A 23865-nucleotide genomic window follows, 5' to 3' on the forward strand; every position below is an offset into this window, starting at 1 on the left:
CTTTTTATCCCAGGAGGGTCTCAGACTCAGCAACTTAGGGTCTGAGAATAAGTGAGATACAGGAAGGTGACTGGTCATCTTCCCAGGGGCAGAGCGGTCCGGGTCCAGATGCCTGGATTGGTTCATTCTCTGTTGCTCATTGCTCTTCTTGGCCGTGGAGACCAGGCTCATGAACCGCATGTGTTGGGTGGTTGGATGAACCGTATGTGGCGTCCTTTTCGATGGAGGCTGCTGTGTAAGTAGCAAAATAACAGAACCAGGGCTGCCCTCTGCTATTGGAGTTAAAAGTCCCACCACTCTGCAGAGTTTTCTGAAGCCTCCAAAGGTTAGTGGAGTTATTTCACCACCGTTCGGAGCTGTGACGGAGCATGTGAAACTGGGTCAGATGGCTAAGAATATGGATTAAATCTCTCTTAAGTGGTGTGGTGATGGTATGGGGCGTGGGCTGTGTGTACATGTGTGTGTATCTGTACGCCTGGGTGTTTTGCTAACAATTTAGTAAATTTCAGTCTCCACGTTTTCTTGTTAAGCTGTAGTCTTCATGTGTCCTCAAAATTTCTCAGTGATCTATAGGTATAGCATTTTATGTTTCGGGAGTAAAAAATTGTATCTTTAAGCATATTGATACATTAATACATCTGAAACGTCAGAATTATATTTGGAGGTATTTGATGAGAAGCAGAGGTCACTGTAGGGTCTGTGAATAGCGTTTCCCCCTCAAATTTGGAGTAACACGAAGCGCCGATTTTAATCAATGTTTCAAGACTGATTTTTTCGAACGAACTCTTCCCTGCTCTGTTTTCCAGCCTCTTCTCTGGGTAAGGGCTTGTGCAGGGAAGACTTTATGTCACATTCCCAGGGAATGATGAAATCGTACCGCACTGACGGTAAATAAGGACCTCCGCTTCCAGGAGCGGGAAGACAAATCTCTGTGGAGAGGAAACGTGCAATTTGAAGTTGTTTTGAAAAGTGATTTCATTGTCTTGTATTATAGAATATTATGTGAGATGATCTATTAATTATCTCATACTTAGGACAGTTTTTTCATTGATTTAACAGAGCAACTCCGCTCACCTTCTTTCAAGGTACAGTACAAAATGTAACAGCCAACAGTTAGGAGGAAGGGGCTCTGGGGAGCATTCTTCCTGCCCGCGGTGCATACAGCACCCATGTTTATTGGTTTCACCTTTGAAACTAAGCAAAGCACCAAACACGTCCTTTTGTGTCAGAATCAGGAGATGTATTTCCGAGCAATTGCACATTATTTCAGAGATGAAGACTTAGGTGGAGCAGGTGACGAGAAGACACAAAGAAGGTCTTTGAACTTGAACCTTGATTTTGAAGTGTCATCAATGACATCTTCCTTGTCTGACGTCTGGGTGTCAGGGAGGAGGGAACTGTCTCTTGGCCCATCATGCCCAGCCCTTGGCGGAGAGAGTTCAGCGCTTTACCAGTCAGTCTGAAGCCCAAGCTGGGGTCCTGGACACAGCAGAAGCGTGCCTGACAAACGCTGCTCTAATGTGGACTTAATTCATTTAGAATTTTTTTTTTCATTACCGTTCCTAGTGTTCTTTCTGAAAGAAGCTCAGGAAAGAGAAGCAGATCGAGGCTGGTGTTAGATCAACCCAGCTCCGTCTCCACGGCATGCATTGCTCTGCATGCAGTTTTGTATATTTTTGTCTTCCCACGTTCCCCGGGGTTCTGGTGGGCACGAGCCTGGGTGTTAGACCTCCAATAAGTGTTTCTTGATGAATACATAAATGCAAAAGTACATAAACGATCTCCTGGGTTGAGCTGTACCTGCCTGTAGACCACCGCAGTCTTCCATGACCGGCAGACCGCTGGGTGTGGTGACCTTTAGGCATAAGGGTCAGTATCTCAAGCTCTCATAGACTCAGGGCTTTCTCAAGGGTGGGATCGGGCATCATGTGCCCCTGTTTTGGGCAAACATGTTTCTTGTTTCATTAAAGAGATAGTTAATTCTTCTGTGTCAGAGACCGTGGCATGTATGTTTTTTCATGGGAAAAGCAGAAAAGCAAGGAAGCAAGCTGTCTAGAGCAAGAATGAAATGGGAGGAAGGGGAGATGGGGAGGGAGGAATAGGGGATGTCCTCAGTGCTTGCTGTGTGCCATGTACGGAGCTAGGGGTTTCACACACAGTATTTAAATGTATCCCTTCCCCCTCACCGAGGGACTCTGAGGTAGGTGTTATGATGCCCATTGCAAGTATAAAAAACCAAAAGCACAGCGCGATTGAGTGTTTCACCCTGGGCCACACGGCTATCACATGGCAGGGCTGTGGTCTGAACACTGGCCTGACCGCTCGAGCCTAGAGCTGTTTATGCTGAGACAGGACCAGTAAACCCTGGGACCCTGACTTGTCTTCCTGAAGATGAGGGCTGCACATCAAAGACACATCCAGTGGTTAATTTGGAAGAGGCACTAACTCATTAAAGGAATTTTTATATCATTTTATATTAATGGAAAAATTTAATATACAACTTACTGTATTCCATGCAAAGTGCTGAATGCTTTGCACACCTTACCTCATCTGACACACACACACACAGGATCCACTGAGGCAGATGTGAGTATCCTTCCCATTTTACACGTGGCAAAATGAAGGCTTGAGACACTGCACGACCAAAACAATCTTAAAAAAGAACAAGGTGGGAGGATTCACATTTCCTGATTTCCAAACTTACTACAAAGCGGCAGTAATCAAAACAGTGTGGTCCTGGGACTTCCCTGGTGGTCCAGTGCTTAAGACTTTGCCTTCCAGTGCAAGGGGGGATGGGTTCGATCCCTGGTTGGGGAGCTAAGATCCCACATGCCTTGCAGCCAAAAATAAACCAAAACAGAAGTAATATTTTAACAAATTCAATAAAGGCTTTGAAAATAAGTGTGGTCTTGGCATAAAGACAGACATATAGACTAATGGAATAGAGAGCCCAGAAATAAACTCTTGCGTATGTGGTCAAAGGATTTTTGACAAGGGTGCCAAGAGACATTCAATGGGGGAAAAGACAAAACTGGATATCCACATACAGAAGAATGAAACTGGACCCTTACCTAACACCTTATGCAAAAATTAACGCAAAATGGATCAACGACCTAAATGTAAGAGCTAAAATTATAAAACTTTAAGAAGAAAACATAGGACAAAAGCTTCATGGCGTTAGATTTGGCAATGATTTCTTGGATGTGACATCAAAGGTACAGGCAATAATAGAAAAAACATTCAAATTGGACTTCAGGAAAATAAATACTTTTGTGCATCAAAAGACTATCAACAGGGCTTCCCTGGTGGCGCAGTGGTTGAGAGTCCACCTGCCAATGCAGGGGACACGGGTTCGTGTCCCAGTCCGTCAAGATCCCACATGCCGCGGAGCGGCTGGGCCCGTGAGCCATGGCCACTGAGCCTGCGCGTCCGGAGCCTGTGCTCCGCAACGGGAGAGGCCACAACAGTGAGAGGCCCGCATACCGCAAAAAAAAAAAAAAAAAAAAAAAAAAAAGACTATCAACAGAATAATAAGGCAACCCACAGAATGGGAGGAAATATTTGCAAATCGTATAGCTGATAAGAGATTAATATCCAGCATATAGAGAACTCCTACAACTCACCACCACCAAAAAACAAACCACCCGACTCAGAAGTGGGCAAAGGACTTAGACAGACAGTTTTCCAAAGAAGATACAGATGGCTGTAATGCACATGAAAAGATGTTCAACATCACTATTAGGAAAATGAAAATCAAAATCGTAAGAAATCACCTTACACCTGTTAGGATGGCTATTATCAAAAACAGAAGATAGCCAAGTGTTGGCAAGGATGTGGGGACATTGCCCCCTCCGCACCGTTGGTGGGAAGGTGTTACAGCTCTTGTGGGAAATGATTTGGTGGTTCCTCAAAAAATTAAATATAGAGTTACCATAAGATCCAGAAATTCCACTTCTGATTATATATCAAAAAGAATTGAGCCGGGTCTTAAAAGATATTTGTACACCTGTGTTCACAGCAGCGTTATTCACAATAGTTAAAAGATGGGAGCAACCCAACTATCCATGAATGGATAAGTAGAGTGTGGCCGGTACATGCAAGGGAATAGTTATTATTCAGCCTTAAAGGAGAAGGAAATTCCAGCTCACTCACCAACATGGATGAATCTTGGAGATGTTACGCGCAGTGAAACAAGCCAGTGACAGAAGGACAAATACTGTACGATTCCACTTCCACGAGGCACCAGAGTAGTCAAATTTATAGGGACAGAAAGTAGGATGGTGGTTGCCAAGGGCTAGGTGGAGGGGAGGGTGGGGAGTGAGTATTTAATGGTGTGATGGTTAATTTTGTGTGTCAACTTGTCTGAGCCAGCGGTGCCCAGATAGCTGGTTAAACATCATTTCTGGGTGTGTCTGTGGGGACGTGGTTCTCTTTCTCTGGAGAACCCTGACTGCATGGATTTAGGGTGTCAGTTTTGCACGATGAGAAGGGTTCTGGAGATGGAAGGTGGTGTCTGCAGGGTGACGTGAATGTGTGTGACGCCGCTAAACGGTGCGCTCAAAAATAATTCACGTGGTGAGTTTTGTTATGTGTATTTTACCATAATAAAAAAAATGGGAAAAAAGATACTACATGATTTTTGCTCTCGTTCACACGAGGAGTTAATGCTGGAGTTCAGATTTAAAGCTGGATCTTGCAGGTTCCAGAGTCCTGACTAAACACCGCGCAGTGGGTCTGTGTGTGTGACGGAGGCTGAGCCTGTGTTGCTTTACTGACTATTTTGCCATCGAGGTGGCTGTGTTTGTGGTCCGCAGCCCTGAGAACCCCAGGAAGCAGCCACCCACCATGCAGAGTGAGAGCAGGGGGCCCCAGGGGAGCCCCAGGGATGGCAGACATGGGTGGGCATGGGCCCATCCTCTTGTCACCGCTGCCTCTCATCTCAGGACCACAGTGGCCAGCGGGGAGGAAGTGGGTGGAGCGAGGGGACCCCCTCGCCCCCCAGGGTCCTCTCTGCAGCTCAGCTGTGCTGCCTTCTGCCCCTGTCACAGAACAGATGAGAAAGAAATTAGGCTCTGGTTGGAAAAAGTTAAACAGATGAGATAAAACAAATCCCTTACTGTGCCTGGAAAATTCCACTGTCTAAGTAGAAATACCGAGGATGCCAATAGAACAGACACAAAGTTCGTACAAGTGGCGAAATCTCTTTCTGCACTTCGCATCCTTGCTTTTCAGGTGCAGTCACTGGGATAGGGTGCAAGTGGCTTGTTAATAACAACAGCTGACACGTAATGAAACTTGGCTGTGTGTCAGCGCTGCAGTAGCCCACTATTTGCACGCTCCCCAGTCCTCCCTCGTCTTCATCCCCTCTGCACGCTGCCTTCCCGGGGTGCTGTCCCAGGAGGCTGGAGGTGCAGGATGCGGGCAGGTGGGCACACGTCACCCCCTGGGAGAGGAATGGGCTGGGCAGGGGCCTGAGGGTGGCAGCTGGACAGGCCTGCAGGGAGTGCACAGTCAGAAGGTGGAGGTGTGCGAGGGGCGCCTAGGGAGAGGCCTCCCTGATGAGGCTTCTCGGACAGAGGCCCCAGCGTGTTCAGAGCATTCGGGTCGGCCCTGCCCCTTCAGCCCCTGGAGGAGGCTCCGGGTCTGTGCTGTTAATACCCCAGGCGCTGGCACGGTCCTGGTTGGGTGTAGCGTTTTGAAAGAAGGAGGACTACCGATCAGTAGTTTATTTTGAAAAACCGTTAGCTTGAAGGCAGTTTGGGCCGGAAAGCTGTTGGGTGGATTTTGCGCTCCCACTTTCCTGTTCCCTGCCCTGCCCGCTGCCCCCATGCATGTGCGCACAGCTACAACTACAACACACACGCACGCACGCACGCATGCACACACCTGGTCAGCGGAGCCCTGTCTGCTGAGAAAGAACGTCCCTGCTGAGGGACAAACAACCTAAAAGTTTTGTCCAAGCTCATGGGTTCTTCTTTGGAACACATAAGTCTCTGTTTGGGTCGTCTGCCCCCTCAATCCCTAGTCTTGGGACCACCAGTGGCGCCTGCAGTGGCTGGGGGAGCCCCTCGTGAGGGCCACTCTGGGCCGCTCTGGCCTTGCGGAGTCCATGTGTTTGGAGGACGCGCATGCCATGCTGGCGGAAGGCTGCCTTGTCCATTTTCTTCCAAGACACGCAGACGTGTCTCTAGATGTAGGCGGAGGGCTTTGCTTACCGGTTGTGGCTTTCAGAGTTTGTTGAGGTTGCCTGAGCAGCGTGAAGCTGGCATCTCCCCCCGCCTACTTACCTGGGCTGCTGGTCTGAAGGCGGAGGCCATTGGAAGAAAGAAGTCTTGCGTTGCCGTGAAGCAGGTGGCATCCCTGCCCTTCCCTTTCTCCTCCTCAGTGATGAGTGACTGAGCCAGCACCACCTGGCGACTCCCCACTCCCCCGGGCTGGTACCGACTGCCACCCACACTCCAGCTGACATTCTGAGATAAACCCATCCTGGCTGTGCTGAAAACACGAGGCCTTAAAGATATTGTTGAATGCTGAAAAATAAATCAATACCCGAGGCTGCTTATGTAAGTATATTCATATGAACGTAAGAACTGAAGTAGTGACCCGTCAGTTTAACAAGCTGGCCTCTGTGGAAGGTGTGGCCGAGTTCCTCCCTAACTCGTGTGTCCTCGTTGTCTCTGAGGTTCCCTACAGGCCCTGCGCTGGGTTGACAGCTGAGATACCTGGGGGCTAAGGGAGCCGTCAGCTCCCAGCTCCTCTCCACTCAGGATAAACCACTTGAATTCGAAGACTCACAAATTGCCTAGTCTGAATTCAACACATATAATAAGTGGTCTTAGCAGAGAAACCCTTGTCAGTTAGTTGCTTAAACAGATATTTCAGTGATTTTGAACTGTGATCCTCGTCATGGTTGAGAGCAGTCCAGCCTCCGATGGCTTTAAAAAGGTGCCCGCTTATTGACTCCTTCCACAAATGTTTGTTGAGCACCTGCTGTGCCGTGCGGGGGGGGGGGGGGCAGGGATGGTCCCGCCCCTGGGGGGCTCTGACTGCTGGGAAAGGTGGGCTGGGGCTGTGGCTTAGAGCTCCGAGGGACATTCGGGTGGGATGGGAGGCACCCGGACAGGACTCAGGGCTCCTGAACGAACGGTGTCCAGGGTCAGACTGGGTGCGTGGCTAGGAATCAGCAGCGGCAGGAGAAGGCGTTGCAGGCAGAGGGTGTCCTGTGCAGACGCCCACAGGTTAGGGAGAACACAGCTCCCACCTCAGGAGTCGGCGCAGGGCCGGCAGGATGCCCCGGGAAGGCAAGCACCTGTGGATAAAAGTGCTGGCAGGTCCCGCTGTCCCTGTCACCCAGCCAAGCACACAGGGCTCCGGGGAAAGCGCCGCCAGTCCAGGGTCCTCCGGGCCTCCATCCCACTCAGGGAGAGCCTCAGGGTAGAGGGGCCTGGGGTCCGCATCAGTCGTCGGGCTACTCGAGGCGAGTCCCCATTTCATGGGGTCACTCGTGCTCCGTGGTCCCCCCAGTCTACCCCGCAGATCACAAGTGAAGACCCTATGGCCAGAGGTAAGGGACTCGCCCAGTGACCTCAGCTTGTCTGGTGCCTGGCCAAGTCTCCTGACTCAACAGCATGGCTGCATCCAGGCTTCTTGCCCAGAGCCTCTGAATTGTGGCCAGACGGACTTCTTCCAAAGCACTAGAGGATGTGACCGTTCGCTCTTCACCCCTCCTAAGGTTTCGCTTTACATCAAGAATAAAGTGCAAGCCCGTCATCAGAGCCTCTGGGGCCTGGACCCTGCTTATTTCGGAGCCCAGCTGGCTGGCTCTCTGCCTTGCAGCTGCCCTGGCCACCTACTGCTCCCTCCCTCCACCCCTGGGCCTTCGCGTTTGCTGATCCGTAGCCTGAGACTCTGCCCCCCCCCCCCATTTTCCTGGGACCAGTCGTCCTTCGGACCTGGGCTCCGTGGCATCTGCTCAGTCTACCGAGTGTCACACCGTCCGGAGCCCAGCTCCACACCAGGCAGTCCTGATGGCATCTCCCTGCTGTATCGTCTGTAGTGGGTGAAAGTGCCTTGTCTGGTGTTTGTATCATCTGTTACGTATCATCTGTTACGTATCATCTGTCTCTCCACTTGAACGCAACATCCCCGAGAGCAAGAACTTTGTCTGGTTCGACGCCTCGTCCCTGGGGGAACCCGCCTAGAGTCGCCTGGACGGTTAATGATGCTTCGTGCGGTGTCTGGACACAGGAGGGACTCATTCAACGTGCGCTGCTGCATGAACGAACTGGATTTCCTAAAGTCCGGCTGACTCTTCTGGAGCAACCGTCACACTTGGTGTGTCCACACCGAGCTGTTTGAGGACCGTCACAGGCATCTCGTTTTATCTCGGGAGCCTTCCCTGCAGAGCTGGGTGAGGCAGGCTCACTCAGGTGCAAGGTCAACCAGCTTCCCAGAGACCCAGTCCCAGCAGGCACGTGGGGCCTGCGCTCCCTCCGTAGTCTGTGCCCTAGCCGTGGTGTCGCTGCCCCGGGAACACACTGGAGACGGGGCAAGGTTGTCAGGGGCCTTGGCACGGGCCCTTGCTGTCTAATTTAATGCATCCGGAGATCATTGGAAATATCACCAAGTCAGGCGCTGTCCCCAAACACAGAGCACACAGCTAGCAGAGGTGAGGCTTCCCGAGCTGAGTTGACACGCGGTCTTGACATGGCACGGAATGAAGGGGCACGTGGCTGACGGAAATTTCTGCGTGGACAGAACTGGAAAGGTCCACCGGAGGCTGCTCTGTGCTTCTCTCCCGCCTGGTGCTTCTGGCGCACGGTCGAGTGTTCTGGAATCCCCACGCAGCCTGAACGCAGTCTGTGCATCCCTCAAGGAAACGTGCTTGAGGGACGTCGTTGGAGGTTACCAAAGAAGGAATGAAGACCCGACCTCCCCGCTCCCTGACGATGTATTAAAGCTAACACAGTACCCAAGGGCATTGAGAATCCTCTTGGTTGCCTAGATCACCTTTGTGGGTCTATTGGGAAAGCACAGCTGGGTGGAGACGGTCCCTGGGACCCGCTGGCGGCAGCATCTTGGGATGGGTGCTGGGTGAGTCTCCGCCAGATATCTGGGGCCGCCAAGAGCAGGATGCTCTCCACGCGCACCTGCGGCTGTGTGATTTCCTGCCCTGTGTCCGGCGCCCCTTTCTGGGGTCCCGGGCTGGCCGTGGCTCTGTGTTTCTGACATGCCTACAAGATGAGGCTCTGGATGCAGGGTCCTTGCCTGCTGGCTGGGGGTCTCAGATGGTTGGGAGTGCGCTTGTTGGGGGGAGGGGAACACACGTCTGCTGGAAATGCACCTCTTATCCTAATCCTCAGTCCTGCACCCTGGCTTGAGGGAGGAAGGCCCTCCTTTCACCCGAGGGAAAGCAGACAGGCCTAAGGATGGGCACGGACAGCCAGCCGAAATTTCCTGATTCCGGAGACTTTCCAGTAGTCCCGTGTGACCCCCCATCTCCCCGAGGGGCCCTGAGGTTCCAGTGGGTGGCCCAGTCTCCCTGGGACTCAGCTTCGGTGCGCTGAGCCCTGTTACCTCCAGAAACAGCTCTCTCAGAGTTGCAAAAGAGGCCCCCCTGCAGGGATCGCTGGCTATGTTGTGCGGCCAGGAGGAGCCGCCCGCTTCTGAAAGGTTGATTTTCCCCTCATGACGCAGTTCCAGAGCAAACAGATGGGGGCAGGATGGGGTAAGTTCGGCGTGAAGCAGGGGCCCAGCTTCTGGTGGCACCTGTGGGCCCTTCTGGAATAATGTGTTTATGTACATGAGACAGAACGCGTAGGACTACGGAGGGAACTAATTATATTAAAACGCAGTTATAGAAGTATTTTTAAAACGAATTTATGAAACAGCAGTACATGTGCTTCTCCATTAGTGTTAAAAACCGTACTCTGGCAGCGGATGAAACTATCAGAACAGGGACAGTTCTGGGGAACCTTGGAGCGTGGACGACCTTTGGAGCTCTGCGCACATAATGGGATGTGACGTGACTGATTCCTGTTGGTGACAGCATCACAGCCACTGCCGTCACTGCTGTGGTCTGTGTCTGTCGTTGGTTCCACTCATAGTCTAAGGAAATGTTAAGGTGCAGTTAGAAGTGAGTGAAAATAAAGATGTCATCTTCTCCTCCATCCAAGTTCACGCACGACATCCCGAATCTGCCCACAGACCCCGGGGTGGGGGTGGGCTCCACGGCACCAGGTGAGGAGTTCCTGCTGTTGGGAGGGGTCCTTGTCAGCTGGACCGAGTCGGGGCAGGAGAGGGACTGGGGGACCCGCTGCGGGAGGGCGCAGAGGAGGTGGCCCTGGCCAGGCTGCTTCGGGTCTGGGTGTCTGTGACTCGGGGCTGCTGCCCGGGCTGGGCCTTGTTTAACCAGGGACCCTGGTTTCTTTCCTGTAACTTGAACTTTCTCATCTCACGCAGGGGAGTGACTTCAGAAGAATGTGGAAACTAGACTAGAATCAAGGTTCAAGGTCAGGGAGGGTAGCTGTTCGCATAAACCGCCCAAGGTAGAAGAGCTGGGGTGGGGCGGAGGCTGCCTGGCCTGGGGCGTGTCCAGGCGAGGGGCCTTTTTATGTTAGAATAATTCGTTATTTATTTTATTTATTTTGGCTGTGTTGGGTCTTCGTTTCTGTGCGAGGGCTTTCTCCAGTTGCGGCAAGCGGGGGCCACTCTTCATCGCGGTGCGCAGGCCTCTCACTATCACGGCCTCTTGTTGCGGAGCACAGGCTCCAGACGCGCAGGCTCGGTAGTTGTGGCTCGCGGGCCTAGTTGCTCCGCGGCATGTGGGATCCTCCCAGACCAGGGCTCGAACCCGTGTCCTCTGCACTGGCAGGCAGACTCTCAACCACTGCACCACCAGGGAAGCCCGAGGAGCCTTTTAAATTTCATTTTGTTTACGTTGTTGCCTTTCCAACCCCAGCCCCTCCTACATCACGAGAAGAGGGAGTGACGTTCTCTTGGTTTTGACCCCATAGATTATAAACCTGAGGGCAGGAAGGGTGGGTGCACAGTGGTGGGACGGGCTCTGGGAGACCCTGGGATGACGAGCCAGGAGCCTGGAGCCCTGCGCCGCCCTGAACCACAGCTGGGCCGGTCACTGCCCTGCCTGCCGCTCTGTCCTGTCTGTGACGTGCTGCTGGTCTCCTGCCCTGCCGTCTCCCAGGACGGCCGTGGAGCCCGAGGGCCGTGAGGCATGCACGAGCGCTCTGTGGTGTTTATTCGTCCCGTCCCCAGAGTCACTGACACAAATATGTACAACAGGGCAAAAAAGGAAATAAATAAGACAATTGGAGCGAAGGGAAAAGAGGGCCAGGAGAACGTGGTAAAAGGTGTGGTTGCCCACGATGCCGTGGAGAAGGCGGGGCAGGCGGGATGCCGGTGTTACGGGTGGAGGGGAAGGAGCTCCGGGTGGTGGGCACGCAGGGCGGGGAGGACGTGGGCCGCTGGCGAAGGCAGCGCGGGCGAGGCCACGGGGACGCTCCGGTTTCCAGCTCAGGCTCCTGGGAACAGTGGAGCAGAGCCTGGGCTCAGGCACGGACCCTGAGTTCACCTGGGTCTGTGGTCTGACCCTGGCCCCTCATATTCTTATGGTTTGTGTGGTTTTGGAACTTCATAGATGGGTCTGGACTGGAGATGCACATTCAGAGTTACTGGTCATTGAAGTGATGCGGGAATGTACGCGGTCAGGTGGAGGTGAGTGCAAGGTGGGAGAAGAGGGCCGTGGGTGGAGGCCAACCCTGAACTCCTGCACACCCTAAACACATCTGCCCACCCCCGCCCAGACTGCACACCCGGAATTAACTGATTCATCGTTTACTCAAATGTCCTCTCCTCCGTCTTCGCCTTTCTGTGTTATAGTTGCCTCACGGATCCGCCTCTCCTGCCCTCTGTCCTCTGCCCTTGTGTGATTCTTTTTACGAATGCCATGGCCTCGGCGCTTGGACCTGGGGTCCATGGTGTTTGGAGAATGAATGAGCCCGTGAAGTGAACGACTTGAATCTCTCAAGATGCTGGGAGTTCAACAGGCGGGCCGCCCTGCTGCCTCTGCAAGGCTCAGTGGATGTCACTGGTGTGATTTATGAGAAGGGCACGAGCCCAGGAAGACATTCTCATTGGCAGGAAGCTGGGGGGGAGGGTCACAAAAGATCGCTGGACACGTCTCCCTGGAGAGCCCACAGCTGTGTAGTGGTGCTGCCTTTGTGGGCTTCTTGATGGCAGGTAGTGTGGCTAATTAAGGCAACTGTGTGTCCGACTTATAACCACAACGATAACATTAGTAGCCTTTACTGAGCACTTCACATGCAGCCGGCACTGGAGTCTCCGAGAGAGATTTTACATGTTCCCCCCCTTTTTTTTTTAATACGTGTGTGGAGACGGGGCACAGAGAGATTAAGGAAACCATCCCAGACCACTTACCAGGTAGGTGGCTGAGCGGCGTTCAAACCCAGTCCCTGGCACGTGGAGTCACACAATCAATGAGTGTTTGTTGAAGGACTGAATGAACACCTTGCACCTCCCGAGCTCGGCGCCTGTGCCTCGCCTGATTGAAATCTCGCCATTTAAGGCTGAGCCCAAAGGTCACCTCCTCCAGGTGGCCACCTCCTGCATTTCGGGCCTCAGCCGGGGCACTGGTCCCATTTCGTGTGGTGACTCACTGAGCCGCGCACAACTCCCATGGGAGGAAGAGTGGGAATATTTTTGCATCCTTCTTAGTGCTTCGTGCGGGTAGCTGCTTAATACATGGTGACTGACTTGAACTAAACTAACGTTGTAACAGGAGAGCAGCCAGAACGCAAAGGTCATCAGAAGTGGGGCCAAAGAGGGACATGACCCTGATGTCGCGGGTCATCAGAGAAATGACAGGGTCCCGAGGACAAAAGGCCTACTCTTTCCTCGGGGGTAAAGGAAGAACGCCTTGTCTGAGTTGGTGAAGTATGTTGGGCTCAATAGTCCGTCTGCTCTCAAAGTTGTATTTTTCCATTATCAGTTACTCTGCAGGGAGCCTCGCTTCCTGAGCTCAAAGCAGAAGTCCAGAGGTTTCTTTTTGTTATATTAATAGGGTTCAGTGTTGGTGGGAAACTCACCAGGGGATTGTTTCTTATACGCTTCACAAATATTAGCTCATTCTTCAGAGCTAATAAACTTAAAACAACTCTAAAAGGAGGGTGCTCTCCTCCCCCTCATTATCCCCATTTTACAGCTGAGAAAGCTGAGGCGAACAGAGAGGTTGAGTGACTTGTCCAAGGCCACACAGCTTTAAGTGGCAGAACCAGGAAGGAACCCAGGCGTTCTGGCTCCAGAGTTCCTGCTCCTGATAATACCTTGCAACGTCTTTCGATCCACCACACAGAAAGACAGCCCATCTCTTGAGTCTGAGTTTTCCTGGTTACAGTGACTGATAATGAAACGTAAGCTGGAAGTCTTAGAGGTCTTGACAGCTCCATAGAGAGCTGGTCTTTTCACTGCAAGTTTATTTCAAGGACCAGGTGGGACACACAGCGAGGGGGAAAGACAGTGTGCCCAACAAGGCCTCCTGGACTCATAGACCCTACGGCAGCCTGGGCATTGGATGCGCAGCTGTGTGAACCGCCGGCCCGTGGGTCTGATTTCACTGCCCGGGCATCGGGCATCACGGGTTCTTAGAAAGCAGAGGACGGGCTCTGTGTTGCTGTCGCTTCCAGGGACATGCAAGGCTTTTCATTAGGACATTTTCTCTGAAGAGGTGAAGCAAGAGAAGAAAAAGCTTGGGAGCGGGAAGGGGGCTGAGCACAGGTATGTGTGACCTGAGGAGGAAAATGTGAGAAAACGCCTGTATTTCAAAGTGTCTTTACATTTCAGCCGTGAGCTGTGATCTTAGGGGACATCACTAAGAACTGAATATTTAATTTTACCAGGGTTCTGGTTGAAGGGTATTCATTTTCTGGGATTCATCTCTGGGAATCCCTGAGATTGAACCAGTGCACGGTTGATTCAGGAGTGAGTGCGTCTGCCGCCCACAGCCGGCAATGGTGGGCATGAGGGAGGGTCTTTCCTCCAGGGGTTCACATGTCTGGCTCCTGGCAGGAGGTGTGCATCTAAGGCATGACACTACGTGACACAGTCTGTTCCATGCTTGCAAACCAAGCAGTGATCTTCACCTCGGACACGGAGATCCTCACCTGGAGCACAGAAGGCTGGGTGTCGGGTGAGGGCCCAAGCCATTGGCCACACCATCCCCCATGCCACATGAGGGGTTAGACACTCCTGCTGCCATCGCCTCATTTAAAAGACAAACTCAGGACTTCCCTGGCGGTCCAGCGGTTAAGACTGTGCGCTTCCACTGCAGGGGACACGGGTTTGATCCCTGGTCTGGGAATTAAGATCCTGCATGCCTTGCAGTGTGGTTCCCCCCAAAAATACCACATAAAAGACAAACTCGACAGTTCTGTAATTGGGCAAATTGAACCTCTTTAAGCCTCAGTGTTTTTTCAATTTTTTTTTTTTTTTTTGGTCCACACTGCACAGCACGTGGGATCTTAGTTCCCCGACCAGGGATCAAACCCGCGCCCCGTGCAGTGAAAGGGTGGAGTCTTAACCGCTGGACCGCCAGGGAAGTCCCAAGCCGCAGTTTTAACCTGTATGATGGGAAGATTATAATCGCAGCCTCACTGAGCTGTGAATATTGAGAGGATGTGTACTGCGCTTATCACACCATGTCCAGGCATGAGCACATGCTCAGGAAATGGCACAGAAACCACGGGATCCTGGTTCGAGTTGTACAAGGGACCTGGGAAAACGGAGAAGAAAATTTCACATGCTTTGGTGCCTGAACTGCACAGCTCAGTAGTTAACGATGTAATCTTGGATTTGGGGTGGTGCCCTGCTGGAGAGCTTGCTCTCGCGTGTGCAGGACAGAAGCGATGCCTATTTGTTGGAATCCCTTACGTGTCCCACACAGTCCTCGTGCGGGAGACGTAGCAGTGAAGCTCCTGGGTGTAGGCGCTCAAGGACCTAAAGGAGGAGGAATCATAGCCAGAGGGCGGAGACCCTGCCTGGGGGCCTGCGTGCTCTCCAGCACCCAGCTCAGTCCCCTGGACACAGAGGAACCTCCATGGTTTCCTGATGATACAGTGAGGGCGAGTTTTGGGACCTCACGCTGCAAAGACCGTCTCCTGCAATTTAACTTTCTTATTAGTTTTAAATTTTTTTTTTTTCAACTTTCAAAAGTACCCCATCTCAAACTATACTGTTTTCTAAGTTAGGATCTTTTCTGATTTCCAATAACTGTTTAAACGTAGCTGGGGTCAAGAGAGGAAAGGAAACGCATGGAGAAAAGGAGCTGTAATTCTTCATGTTCCTTTTGCTCGTTAGGCTGTTGGCGTGATGACAGAGGTTTGACTTATTTGACAAGCAGGTCACACCTCGGAGTCGCTGTGGAGCTTTGGTCTCAGAGCTGAGCCAGAGCTCATATTGGGTTGGCCAAAATGTTCCTTTGGGTTTTTCCTTAACAGCTTTGGACCAACCCAATAATTAATCAGCCCAGAGGTTGGGGTGGGGCGGGGGGGGGGGGGTCGCTTCACAGAGAGTAGGTTGTCTTAGCCTGACATCTGCTGGTCATGCTTGTGGTTACATGTTTGTTACATGTTTGCATCCTAACTTGCACAGATCCAGGCCCCACCATTGTTTTTCATTTAAAAATCCACTCTCTCCCCATTCCCACCGCCCTCTCAAGCCTGCTCGTCCCCTTCCCCTAGATTCTGGAAGCTAGAGAGCCTCACCCTCTCTTGCTTTCTTCTCCTGAATAATCATTGGCTTTTCTTCGCAGTCGGCCACAGGTGGCATCTTTTCCCTTTCTCTCTCTTTTTTGCTCTTCATTACCTCTTGCTTACCTTCCAACCCGTTTCACAGCCAGCATCAGCACTTCTCTCTGCTGGTCGCCACCCTCCAGAGCAGAGCACAGTACTCCGGTGATCTGAGGACTGAGTACTGTACCTCCTCCAGACCCCGGGAGTGGCTGGGCTCCCCTCCCACGTGAAACCCCTTCAGGGAAGACATTTCCAGAGTCTTCCAGGAACCTCTGCCCTGCCTCACGTTCCTGGAACTGCGGCCAAGCCCTGACTTAAGAATGATTCCCTGGAGCCTTGGCGGCCGACAGGGTGTCGCGAGGGGCCTCCTTCACGGTTACTCTCCCCATAGCAGCGTGGATGCCCGTGACCAATATTCCCATCTTTAACAGATCACTTGGTGAGGACAGGTAGACACGCTGATTTGAAGAGAGAAGAAGGGGGGGGGGCAGGAAAAGCAGAGGAGTGAGGGCGATACAAGGACCAACGCTCATTTATTTAAAAAAGGAAAAAAATCAGGGACTTCCCCGGCTGTCCAGTGGTTACGACTTCACCTTAACCGAAGGGGGTGTGGGTTCGATCCCTTGTCGTGGAGCCAAAAAGCAAAAACATAAAAAAACAGAAGCAATATTGTAGCAAATTCACTAAAAACTTTAAAAATGGTCCACGTCAAAAAAAAAAATCTTTAAAAAAAATCAGTCAGTGATGAATAGAGCCAATCACAGCCACACACACCAGTAAGGGTGAATGTCACAGATGGAAGGGGGAATGAAAAAAGCCAGACACTTAAGAGTCCCTGCCGTGTGATTCCATTACCCGAAGGCCAAAACCAGGGGGCACGGGGGCCTCCGGGGGACTGGAAATGATGTATATATTCATCTGGCTGGTGGTTGTACAGATGTCAAAGTTCTCTTAAAATTCATGTATTTTTCTATCTGTAAATTATACCAAAAAAAAAAGGAAAACGTTAGTCACGATTCTCACCAAGAAGCATCCTTACCTCCCACCTGCTGGCATCTCAGGGGGAAGAGCAGTAGTGAGGCCACCACCGCTCTCCAGTAGCCTGACTGGGGAAGGTCGGTGTGGCAGAAGGGCTGGGGCCTGTGTGAGCAGCAACGGTTGTCGGGGGGATCGAGAGATCTCATTCTAGTCCTTTAATGTAAAACGTTGCCCCAGACACCACTTTTTAAATCAGCAGCAGTGTCTGCCCTGGTGAGGATGACCTGGCTGTGGGCGTCTTCCCAGGTCTGGGGCGGGGCGGCGGGTAGGGGGTTTCTGACCTGATTGTGGCCAGGCCCTCTGGAGGGCTCCCCCGACTCAGGGAGCCGCTGAGCCTGAGCCCCTCTGAGACACCGGCACCTCGGCTTCTGTTTTCACATTTGTGGAGCTCAGCCTTGAAGAAATGGGCTCGGAGAATTTCTAGTCCACCGAGCTCCGTCTTCCAGGAATGGAAAGGCCTTGCAGCTGGACCAGCCCGAAGGCCAAGAGCCCAGGTTAGGTAGCAGGATGCCGATTAAATGATCATTTGTAACCCGAAGACGTGTAGTGTAAACTTCCCTTTCTGAGCACGCTGGCTGCATAGCGATGCCGGTGCAGAAGTTATGGGCATTTTATTGGTGCTTCAGGGTGACATTCTGAGCAGCCCTCGTGCTTACTCATTGTTGGTTATCAGCGAGCTGTAATGCTTCAAACTGCCAGTGGACGTCAGAGATAAACGCGGGCCAGCCTCAGACTGAGCGGCGCCCGGGACTTGCTTCATGTGCTGGGTTTCCTTTGTATTGTATTGTAGGGGGATCGTTATTTTTTGACCTGGAAATATTTACGCAAAATATATATAGAACAAAATCCCCCGAATCTAAGGGCATGAGAATCCTATTGATGTACTTGCTCTTGTCTTTGCTTTTCTCTTCTCTATATTTGACAACAGAAGTAGAAGAAAACACAAGACAGATGGTCCGGGTTTTGGGGGGACGTGTGTCCCAGGAGAACTGAGCAAGCAGGGCGTTGACGCTCGTCGATCCTGGATACGTGTGGGGCACCTACACACCGGTTAGGCTCTGACATCAGAATGAAAGGCAAAAATCGTGTCCAACCAAAATTAACTTTGAAATTCCCTTAAAACCCCTATAAAGCACCCTAAAACGGTTTTAGTTAATTCTGCAGAATAATTCTTATAAACATATAAGTTTGAAAATCACTGAACTTGACTGGAAGGGAATTCTGCACGTAGATTTAGGGCTTAATATAAGAAAACTGTCAATACAGTTGGGTCCGGAATAGAGGTGAAGAATCCCTATTTCCCTGCTGAGTCCCTGCATTTTATTTCAGTACTCAGCCTCTATAATTTTAAGCCCAGGCAGGAGGTTTGCTGTCTGAGGACTGACTGAGATGGAGGACCTCCTCTTACCTGTGGTCTGTGAAGAGCAGAGCCTCACTTCAAGAAGGACTTTGAATGTAGGCTACTGACAAGATCTCTGGGAACCTTGCATTTTTTAAAAAAAATAATTAATTAATTTTTGGCTGCGTCGGGTGTTCCTTGTTGCACGCGGGCTTTCTCTAGTTGCAGCGAGTGGGGGCTGCTCTTCATTGTGGTGCCGGTTTCTCATTGCGGTGGCTTCTCGTTGCGGAGCACAGACTCTTGGCGCGTGGGCTTCAGTAGTTGTGGCACATGGGCTCAGTAGTTGTGGCTCGTGGGCTCTAGAGTGCAGGCTCAGTAGTTGTGGTGCACGGGCTTAGTTGCTCCGCGGCATGTGGGATCTTCCCGGACCAGGGCTCGAACCCGTGTCCCCTGCGTTGGCAGGCAGATTCTTAACCACTGCGCCACCAGGGAAGCCCGAACCTTGCATTTTTGATGTCATTAACAAGACTGATTAGAACTCTGAAGACATGATCCCGTTCTCTTCAGCGTCCCCAAAAGGATTTATCTAAACCGCCCTGCTGCCCTTCCCCACCCAACGCCAGGCACGGAGTCTGGGCACACTCATCCCAGGCCACCTGCGGCCAGCAAGCCTGGGCTGGGGAGCTAAAGCCCACCTCCTCCTGGCCTTTATACCACCAGCCCCAGACCATTTCCCGATGGTATTTCTGCTGCTTTGGGGACCTACTAAACCCAATTCCACAGCAATCCTTCAAGCACTGCAGAAGACCTGAGTAGACACTTTTGAGTTCCACCGTTTTATTCAAGATAAAGGTGGAGGGAACCGCCTTTGAGTCCAGGGTATAGCTTGACATTGCCCGTGATACCTCAGAATGGGTCAGAATCACTTAATTCCTTCAGAATGGTCGGAGCCCAAAGAGACTAACGTGAATTGCCCGTGTTAGACTGAAGGGTGGGATGACATAGGTTTCACGAAAACCAACAGGTATCAGATGGAAGCAATGCACTCTAGGCTGCTGAAACAGGGCCGAGAGGCATCCCACCAGCCCCGGGACGGGAGCCGCCTGCGATGTGGCCGCCTTCTGGCTCCGAGTCCCCTTTGCCAGCCCTGAAGGGCTGTAACACAGGTAACACAGCCACGAGACTCGCAGCTTGACGGGACAGATGGCCCAGCTGTTTTTTACCTCTGCAGCTTTAGCTAAATTATGGAGGCTGAGATATGCAGAGAAACATCTTCAGGAAGTACACACGGGAGGTGCAATAAAGCACTTCTGGGGCTACGTGGGCTCAGTTTGTTCAGCAGTTTGTAAGGTAAAAAACACATCAGAGTGAACCACTTTTCCTCCAGATTCTTATCTTGCTTGGTTTTATTGCTGTCTTTGGGCTTTTGAACACTCAGCTCTTTTTCCTCGAATACAATTTAAATTATGAGTTGGGTGGGGAGGAGGGGAAAATGGTTAGCGTTAGAAATTGATAGCGCAGCGCGTGCTGTGGGGCCGTGGGTCCTTGTGCCGCAGACCTGTGGGGCGTCCTTCTCGGAAAGGCCTCTGCCGTCCTAACTCAGCATCTGCCCGGACGCTGGGAACGGCCGGAGCAGGCGATGGAGCCGGGCTGGAGGAGGGGCGCTGACCGCTTAGGGGGTGGCCTCCATCACGGCCCCCCTGGTCACTCCCGATCGCTCAGCAAGAAAATATAGCTGACGATGGCGTCTGGAGAGAGAATAAGAGGGCTGGGTAGGGGGCTGGAGCGGCATGGGGCAGGGGACAGGAGTGCAGGAGGAAGAGAAGGGAGCTGAGCAGGAAAGTTCTAGAGAGCTGCCTTCCTAACTGGGACATGGCTGCCGTGAGGGAAAACTGACAAACCAGGGAAGTTTGGCAACGGATCATGGCTCATATAATCACGGATTATACACTCGGGAGCTTTTCCCTGCGGCGGGCAGAGTCCACAGGGGACGGGCCGGCCAGGGAGAGGCCGCACCCCGTCCGGGACCTGGGCATCCGGCTCCGCCCAGGCCGGGCTTGGGCCCGAGCTCGGCAGAGCCCTCGCCTCAGGCTTCTGGCTCCTGAACGGGACCCTCTGGTCGGTTCAGCGAGCAGGTGTGTCCCCCTTGGGCCAGGTCAGCGGTCAGGGTGGGGGCCGAGGCCCACCTGCTGTAGGAGAGCCGCTGTCCTGCGGGTTCTCGGCCACGGTCAGCCACACCTCTGCCCAGCCCAGCTGCCGCCCTGACGTGGACCTGCGCGTGGAACCGCTCCCGACGCGTGGGTGCTGGCCCCGGGCCAGCGCTCCCGACCCGGCTGGGCAGCTTGCAGGCGCGGGGCTGGAGGGGCCTGGATGCATCTTCTCAGGGCTTTCCTTGCTGAGTCCCCCAACCAGGCAGGTCAAGGCCTGGGAGCAAAACTCCCTGGAGAAGGGACGTCTGCACCCTCTCAGGAAGCCGAGTCCCATGCTGTGCCCCCAGCTGTCAGGGCCCACACCTGGCCCTTTGGTGGCAGCGGGGCACCCCCCCCAACAGGCTCCTTCTTAAATTATTTTTTCCTCTTTATTGTTAGAAAATTCAAAAGTGCACAAGTGAGTTCACACCACGTTCTGCGCCTGCAGAATGGTTTCTCACCTTCGCACACAAATGGGGCTGGAGCTCCTTCCCCGGCCCAGAACCTGGCCGGTTACAACGGGTGACTGTCCCCGGGCTGTCACAGCCTGTTCAGTGAGCATCCTTCCAGGGACCCTGCGGCTGTGCCCTCACCCGCTGCTGGCTGGAGGCTGTGACGATCCAGGCCCCCCGCTGAGTTATGACGTGCTAAACAGTGTTGCAGAAGAAGCCCTCGGTTCCCCTCCAGATCCCCCGTCCCCCATCCTCTGTCCATGCACGTGTACGGTTCTGTTCGATGGGCAGCAAACATCTGGGGAGCCGGTGTCGCAGGCCATCAGAAAGGCGATTTCACAGCCAGGGCCTGGCTCACAGACTTCAGTGCTTGGAAGAATCGCCTGGAGAGCTTGTAACACACAGATCTCCACGCCCGGCCCAGGAACTCTGCATTACCTGGGCAGGCGGGCGCTGAGAGAGGCGACCTGCCACCCAGCCACAACGCCCTCCGCCTGGCCCCGCTCCCCGTCCTGCCTCAACGGCTTTGGCTTCCCGTGGAGGCCGCGACCTGCCGGGCCCTTTGGCCGGGCCTTCCTCGCGAGGGGGGAAGGGTCTCCGGGCTGTCGCGGAAGCAGCAGGAGAAGGGGAGGGTGTGGGTCCTGCACTACCGCTTTCAGGCCCCGCAGCCGTGGGCCGCTGTCCCCCTGAGCCCTGGCCTCCTCCTGCTGTGACCTGCGATGGCCCCCGTGCCTTGCCCGTGGGTGGTGGTGGGATGAGGATGCGGAGGTGCCGGGGATCCTGTCTCGGCCCACAGTGAGCCCTCGAGAGTGACCGTGAAAACCACGGCTCAGCAGTCTGGTGTGATCTCGTCACTTACGAGTCTCCAGCTGCGGAGTGTGGGACGGCAGCTGCCGGCCTCTGGGGTTTGAGGTGCTGTTCACATGACATGAGGCACGTGGAGTGTCCGGTGTCCGCCCAGCCCGGGTTATGTGGCCAAAACCACGAAGCACCATTTCAACCGTTTTACAGTTTTGTCCTGTGCTCCACGATCCCAGAGACCCACCAACAGTCTTTCTGTCTGAAGGTCTTTGTTGTGACACAATTCAAGCACGTACCGATGTAGAGAGACAGCACAGGGGACCTTCTGATATACCCACCACCCAGACTCAACAGTCAGCAAGCCTTGGGTGCCCACCATCTTCTCCTGGCTGGCGCCGGGCTCAAAAGCCGGGGGGCAGAGGTGGGAGCCTTGGGGCAGGCATCTGGGTGGGTAGATGCTGCGTGCGGTGGGCACGTTCCCGGGTTCCCCGTGTCCTGACAAGTTGGAGAGAGAGGCGGCAGGTGTGGAGGGGGCCTTGGTACCTGGAGCCCCTGCTTCGGGGTCTTAGCCAGGTTGTCAGGGTGTGATCGTGGGCAGACGACTTAACCTCTCCATCTGTAAAAGGGACACACTCGTCCTGCCCAGCAAATTAGCTGAATCCATGCTTTTATCAAAAGACCTGAGAAACAGAGGTCTACCTGTTTTAGGAGCTGTTTCCCATGCCTCCCCCCAACCCCACCAATAAGAAGGAAACATCCCGATAATCAATGAACTTTTATATGCCCTACTGAGTATGTTATACCGAGACACTTAGTAAAAATGATATGAACATTAAAGAGCTTGTAGGAATTTATTGATGGCTAGGGAAACAATTACTAATCTAAACCAATTTCATTGGAAAACAGAGGGAATGGCAAGGGAGTGTGGTCTGTGGAGGGACATTCCTCCTGGGGAAGCAGCAGGGCTGTGAGCAGGACTTGCTGAGCTGAGCCCACGCGGTCAGAACACCTCACCCAGGGCAGCTGGATCCTAACTGGACTCATCTTCAGGCTGCCCTCCTTGCAGCACCTCGAGGCCAGAGTTTGCATTTTTGTGTTCCATGTCACACGCTATCAGTAATTAACTCTGCCTCCCCCCAGATGCCTTTGCGGGAGGAAGAGCTTGGGAAAGATCTTTGTTTGTTTATTTTTAAATAGATCTTTATTGGAGTATAATTGCTTCACAATACTGTGTTAGTTTCTGCTTCATAACAAAGTGAATCAGCTATACATTTACATATATCCCCATATCTCTTCCCTCTTGCGTCTCCCTCCCACCCTCCCTATCCCACCCCTCTAGGATCTCCCTGTGCTATGCGGCTGCTTCCCACTAGCTATCTATTTTACGTTTCGTAGTGTATATATGTCCGTGCCACTCTCTCACTTTGTCCCAGCTTACCCTTCCCCCTCCCCGTGTCCTGAAGTCCATTCTCTACGTCTGCGACTTTATTCCTGTCCTGCCCCTAGGTTCTTCATAACCATTTATTATTATTATTTTAGATTCCATATATATGTGTTAGCATATGGTATTTGTTTTTCTCTTTCTGACTTACTTCACTCTGTATGACAGACTCTAGGTCCATCCACCTCACTACAAATAACTCAATTTCGTTTCTTTTTATGGCTGAGTAATATTCCATTGTATATATGTGCCACATCTTCTTTATCCGTTCATCTGTTGATGGACACTTAGGTTGCTTCCATGTCCTGGCTATTGTAAATAGAGCTGCAATGAACGTTTTGGTACATGACTCTTTTTGAATTATGGTTTTCTCAGGGTATATGCCCAGTAGTGGGATTGCTGGGTCGTATGGTAGTTCCATTTTTAATTTTTTAAGGAACCTCCGTACTGTTTTCTGAAGTGGTTGTATCAATTTATGTTCCCGCTAACAGTGCAGGAGGGTTCCCTTTTCTTCACATCCTCTCCAGCATTTATTGGTTGTAGATTTTTTTGATGATGGCCATTCTGACCAAGGTAAGGTGATACCAGATTGCAGTTTTGATTTGCATTTTTCTTATAATTAGTGAAGTTGAGCATCTTTTCATGTGCGTCTTGACCATCTATATGTCTTCCTTGGTGAAATGTCTATTTAGGTCTTCCACCCATTTTTTAACTGGATTGTTGGTTTCTTTTATATTGAGCTCCATGAACTGTTTGCATATTTTGGAGATTAATCCTTTGT

The sequence above is a fragment of the Grampus griseus genome (assembly GCF_964374135.1).
Source record: "Grampus griseus genome assembly, chromosome: 18".
Taxonomy (NCBI): Eukaryota; Metazoa; Chordata; class Mammalia; order Artiodactyla; family Delphinidae; genus Grampus; species Grampus griseus.